The sequence below is a fragment of the Manis pentadactyla genome, chromosome 9, assembly GCF_030020395.1.
Source record: "Manis pentadactyla isolate mManPen7 chromosome 9, mManPen7.hap1, whole genome shotgun sequence".
NCBI classification, from domain to species: domain Eukaryota; kingdom Metazoa; phylum Chordata; class Mammalia; order Pholidota; family Manidae; genus Manis; species Manis pentadactyla.
In genome coordinates this window covers 33,136,768-33,143,431 of record NC_080027.1, presented here as the reverse complement: position 1 = coordinate 33,143,431, position 6,664 = coordinate 33,136,768, and positions in this window count along the sequence as shown.

Sequence of the window (6,664 nt, the reverse complement as noted above, 5' to 3'; positions counted from 1 at the left end):
TAGTACCCATTAATGAACTCTGAAAGCATATTTTTAAGAGAAATTGAGACAAACCTCAGTAAAGAAGTAAAGAAAATTTGTTTTAAAGTTTATTTCATATGTGACATTTTTATCAGCAAATGAATTATAGATGCTCTTGGTAAGTTACAAACTTCTAAATGCTACCTTTAAACATTCAAAAAAAATTAGTTATTTTACTATAAATAGGTTTATTGCTGAGAGCTTTGGGGAAAATTGTGTCAGGTGGGAGAGCTCTGAATATTTTTCTAAAATATCACTCCCCTAATATCTCTCCTTTGTTAACAATTTAAAATGGTTCCCTTATGTTCGGCAAACTATGTTCAGGACTCTCAGTGCATCATTGGAAAACTCTCACACAAAAATGTAAACCTTATCAAGAGGCTAGAAGAAATTGAAATGTGGTCATGTATTGGATTTCAGCAAATAAAGGAAAGTGTATAATTCATGTCAGACCAGAAGATAGGTATATGTGTGGAACTCTAGTCACTTGAAATGTGAATATATATTGTGGTATATGATATGATATGTGATACAAACTGAAATCAGAAATCTTACCCCAGGTCTTTTCTTTCACTATACCATGCTTGTGTCATCTCTCCTGTTGGTTCTGATTGTATCAGAGCAATGAGTCACTTCTCAATATTTCTCAAAAAATTGACCCTTATTGAATCATTTAGGATACTGGAAAGAAACAGATGGCACACTAAAAAACCTCATTGAAAAGGTTTCAAATGGAACTGTTTACAAAGATGTAGAGATAAGGAAATCAAGAAGAGATGGTTAAGCATCCAGGCATAGCTGCATTAGGGAGTCATTGTCACCCAATTGGATGACCAAAAGGACAGTTGAAAGGAATAGTTTCTGTGATCTGATAAGATTGTAAGCCATGAGAGTATAAGCATCTGATAGGAACTGAGATCACAGGGAGAGGAACACAGCCACTGTCCTTGAAAAGTCACTGTTCTCCCATGGCTGAGCAGGTAGAGAATGAAGAAAATAGATAGCCTAATCTCTCACCTCCCCAACCTCTAATTTTCTGCTGTCTCCCCTGGGCCAGACCAAAGCAATAGCAGTTATTAGAATAGTGAAAAATGTATAATAAAGTATCACCTTAAGCCTGATGACTATCAATCCAAAAAGACAACAGATAGCAAGTGTTGGAGGGGATGAGGAAACAAGGGAACCCTTGTGCACTGTTGGTGGGAACATAAACTAGTACAGTCACTGTGAAAACAGCATGGCATTGCCTCAAAAAATTGAAAACAAAGAATTACTATGTGATCCAGTAACTCCACTTCTGGATATATATCTGAAGGAAATGAAATCACTATCACAAAGCGATACCTAAGCTCCCATGTTCACTGCAGAATTATTTACAATAGCCAAGACATATAAACAACATAAGCATTAGTCAACAGATGAATGGATAAAGAAAACATGAAATATATGCCACTTGGCCATAAAAGAAAAAAAGGAAATCCTGCCTTTTGTGACAATATGGATGGACCTTGAGGGCTTTACGTTAAGTGAAACAAATTAGATAGAAAATACAAATGCTGTATAATCACAGTTACATGTGGAATCTAAAAAAATTGAACTCATAGAAATAGAGATCAGAGTGGTAGTTACCAAAGGCACAGGGTGGGAAGTGAGGGGACTGTGTCAATGTGATCAAAGGAACAAACTTTTTGTTATAAAATAAATAAGTCATTGGAATGTCATGTACAGCATGGTGACTATAAATAATAATATATAATTAAAAGTATATTATTATTATAAGTATATATAAATTAACAATATTTTTAAAACGTATTAGGCTGCATTCTATATGAAAGTCGCTGAGAGATTAAATCTTAAAAGTTCTCATCACAAGGAAAAAATAATTTGTAACTGAGGTGATAGAAGTTAGCTAAACATTGTGGTAATCATTTTGCAATACACACATATACAAATCATTAGGTTGTATACCTTAAACATATACAGCATTATATGCCAATGATATTTCAGTAAAACTGGAAGGAAAAAAGAAAATGAATGGTGAAAAACGGATCTGGACCAGCAGGTCGACTTTGCCACTCAACATCCATTATGGTGGTTCTTTTAGATAGTAAAAAAAAAAAAAAAAAAACAACCAGAACCTAACCCTGTTGTGACCACAAGCCCTATTCGCCATTGTATTATTGTAGGGTGATCAGTTCAATCATACTTTCATTAGAATTTCCACTCTAAAACTAGCCACCACCTATTCTACATATAAGGAAGCAAGAGAATACTGTGTGGGGATGGAGTGGGACTGGGACAATAAACTCAGCCATGGTCCCTGCTTTTGCAGCTGGATGCAAGATTAGGCTGATAAGCATAGATCCTTATTCCACTTAAGATTTCTCTGTTCCTCCATGTTTTGCAGGAATTTAGCTGATAGAGGTTTTTAACCTGATGGGATAACCTTCATTTCCTCAGGCTTGGAGTCTTTTGTGGCATTCTCTTTCTGGATTGCAGTTTGTATGAATTGTTATTTTGGATATGTGGACCAATGATCCTACAGATTCCAAGCACAGCTCTCATTCCTTCATTGTGGACCAGCCATCAACTTTCCCTCGAGCAACAGGATTTCTGTCTCTTTTGGGCACTAGGACCTATAAAGTCATCAAGTCCAAGATTTTAAGAATTACAAGCAAAACTTCCTTCAGTTAAGACTTTAAAAAATACTATTGAACTTCTGTGGGATGCAGCGAAGGCAGTTCTAAGAGAAAAGTATATAGCAATCCAGGCATATTTAAAAAAGGAAGAACAATCCCAAATGAATACTCTGAAGTCACAATTATTGAAACTGGAAAAAGAAGAACAAATGAGGCCCAAAGTCAGCAGAAGGAGGGACATAATAAAGATCAGAGAAGAAATAAATAAAATTGAGAAGAATAAAACAATAGAAAAAAATCAATGAAACCAAAAGCTGGTTCTTTGAGAAAATAAACAAAACAGATAAACCCTTAGCCAGACTTATTAAGAGAAAAAGAGAATCTACACATATTAACAGAATCAGAAATGAGAAAGGAAAAATCACGAGGGACCCCACAGAAACACAAATAATTATTAGACAATACTATGAAATCTATATGCTAACAAGCTAGATAACCTAGAAGAAATGGACAAGTTTCTAGAAAAATACAATGCTCTAAGACTGACCCAGGAAAAACAGAACATCTAAACAGACTAATTACCAGCAACGAAACTGAATCAGTAATCAAAAAGCTACCCAAGAACAAAACTCCCAGACCAGATGGATTCACTGTTGGATTTTATCAGACATATAGAGAAGACATAATTCCCATTCTCCTTAAAGTTTTCCAAAAAATAGAAGAGAAGGGAATATTCCCAAACTCATTCTACGAAGCCAGCATCACTCTAATACCAAAATCAGGCAAAGACCCCACCAAAAAAGAAAATACAGACCAATATCTCTGATGAAAATAGATGCAAAAATACTCAATAAAATATTAGCAAACCAAATTCAAAAATAAATCAAGAGAATCACACAAAATGATCAAGTGGGATTCATCCCAGGGATGCAAGGATGTTACAACATTCAAAACTCCATCAACATCATCCACCACTTCAACAAAAAGAAGGACAAAAACCACATGATCATCTCCATCAATGCTGAGAAAGCATTTGACAAAATTCAACATCCATTCATGATAAAAACTCTCAACAAAATGGGAATAGAGGGCAAGTACCTCAACATAATAAAGGCCATATATGACAAACCCACAGCCAACATCATACCTAATAAAAAGAAGCTGAAAGTTTTTCACCTAAGATTGGAAACAAGACAGGGATGCCCACTCTCCCCACTGTTATTCAACATAGTACTGGAGGTCCTAGCCACAGTAATCAGACAAAACAAAGAAATACAAGGCATCCAGATTGGTAAAGAAGAAGTCAAACTGTCACTATTTGTAGATGACATGATATTGTACATAAAAAACCCAAAGACTCCACCCTTAAACTACCAGAACTAATATCTGAATTCAGTAAAGTTGCAGGATACAAAATTAATACAAGAAATCTGTTGCATTCCTATACACTAATGATGAACTAGCAGAAAGAGAAATCAGGAAAACAATTCCATTCACAATTGCATCAAAAAGAATAAAATACCTAGGAATAAACCTAACCAAGGAAGTGAAAGACCTATACCCTGAAAACTACAAGACACTCTGAAGATAAATTAAATAGGACTCTAACAAATGGAAACTCATTCTATGCTCTTGGCTAGGAAGAATTAATATTGTCAAAATGGCCACCCTGCCTAAAGCAAACTACAGATTCAATGCAATGCCTATCAAAATACCAAGAGCATTCTTCAATGAACTGGAACAAATAGTTCAAAAATTCATATGGAACCAGAAAAGAACCCGAATAGCCAAAGCAATTCTGAGAAGGAAAAATAAAGCAGGGGGGATCTCACTCCCTAACTTCAAGCTCTACTACAAAGCCACAGTAATCAAGACAATTGCAATTTGTACTGGCACAAGAACAGCCCCACAGACCAATGGAAAGAATAGAGAGTCCAGATATTAACCCAAACATATATGGTCAATTAATATACGATAAAGGAGCCATGGCTATACAATGGGGAAATGACAGCCTCTTCAACAGATGGTGCTGGCAAAACTGGACAGCTACATGTAAGAGAATGAAACTGGATCATTGTCTAATCCCATACACAAAAGTAAATTCAAAATGGATCAAAGACCTGAATGTAAGCCATGAAACCATAAAACTCTTAGAAAAAAACATAGGCAAAAATCTCTTGGACATAAACATAAGTTACTTCTTTATAAACATATCTCCCCGGGCAAGGGAAACAGAAGCAAAAATGAACAAGTGGGACTGCATCAAGCTGCAAAGCTTCTGAACAGCAAAGGACACCATCAATAGAACAAAAAGACATCTTACAGTATGGGAGAATATATTCATAAATGACAGATCCGATAAAGGGTTGACATCCAAAATGTATAAAGAGCTCATGCACCCCAACAAACAAAAAGCAAATAATTCAATTAAAAAATGGGCAAAGGATCTGAGCAGACACTTCTCCAAAGAAGAAATTCAGATGGCCAAAAGGCACATCAAAAGATGCTCCACATCGCTTGTCATCAGAGAAATGCAAATTAAAACCACAGTGAGATATCACCTCACACCAGTAAGGATCGTCACCATCCAAAAGACAAACAACAACAAATGCTGGCGAGGAGGTGGAGAAAGGGGAACCCTCCTACACTGCTGGTGGGAATGTAAACTAGTCAACCGTTGTGGAAAGCAGTATGTAGGTTCCTCAAAAAACTAAAAACAGAAATACCATTTGACCCAGGAATTCCACTCCTAGGAATTTACCCTAAGAATGCAGCAGTCCAGTTTGAAAAAGACATATGCATCCTTATGTTTATTGCATCACTATTTACAATAGCCAATAAATGGAAGCAACCTAAGTGTCCATCAGTAGATGAATGGATAAAGAAGATATGGTACATATACTACACAATGGAATATTATTCAGCCGTAAGAAGAAAACAAATCAACCATTTTCAACAACATGGATGTAGCTAGAGAGTATTATGCCCAATGAAATAAGCCAGGCAGAGAAAGACAAGTACCAAATGATTTCACTCATCTGTGGAGCATAAGAACAAAGCAAAAACTGAAGGCACAGAACAGTAGCATACTCACAGAACCCAAGAATGGACTAACAGTTGCCATAGGAAAAGGAACTGGGGAGGGTGGGTGGGAAGGGAGGGAGAAGGGGTATAAGGCACCTTACTATGAGCAGACATAATGTATGGGGGTGCACAGGGAGGGCAGTACAACACAAAGAAGACAAGTAGTGATTTTATAGCATCTTACTTCACTGATGGACAGTGACTGTAATGGGGTATGTGGTGGGGACTTGATGATGGAGGGAGTCTAGTAACCATAAGGTTGCTCTTATAATTGTAGATTAATTATACCAAAAAGAAAAAAAATACTATTGAATGTATCATTAAAAGACACCCGGGTCTCAGTGGTTCTGGGTAATATCCCAGTGTTGACCTGACTACTGTAACTGCAGGGGGAAAGTCCCAGGGCGAAATACCTTTGAAACTGAAATCAGTCAAAGGGAGAAATAAAATTTAAGAAACCAGTTTATTTCTCACAAGCAGTTGTCCCATCTCTCTTGACCAGGCTATAGCAGAAGAGCACTCCACCCAACCTCTCTGGTCCAGAGAAGCCCTTGCAGGCTCTTGTGATTACCTATTGATATGTAGATGACCCATTTCTCTCCATTCCTTATAAACACCTATTGATATGCATATGTACTAAAGCCAGGTGAGAGACTCTGGAAATATTACAATTATACCACAACTACATTGGGTGGTATTTATAAGTTGCCATGCATTTCTGAACCTCAGTTTTTCCATCTACAAACCCGAATATCATTTTGAAGATCTTTTCTAAGATTCTTCCATTTTACTATTGTAATACCAATTAGGCTTAGTCAAGATTAAATTTATTAGGCCCTTTCAAGAGGGAATGTAAGTGTTGTGTGCTGGTCTCAGACTACCAGTAACCAAGGCTGTGTTTGGACCAGCTCTTGTGGTCC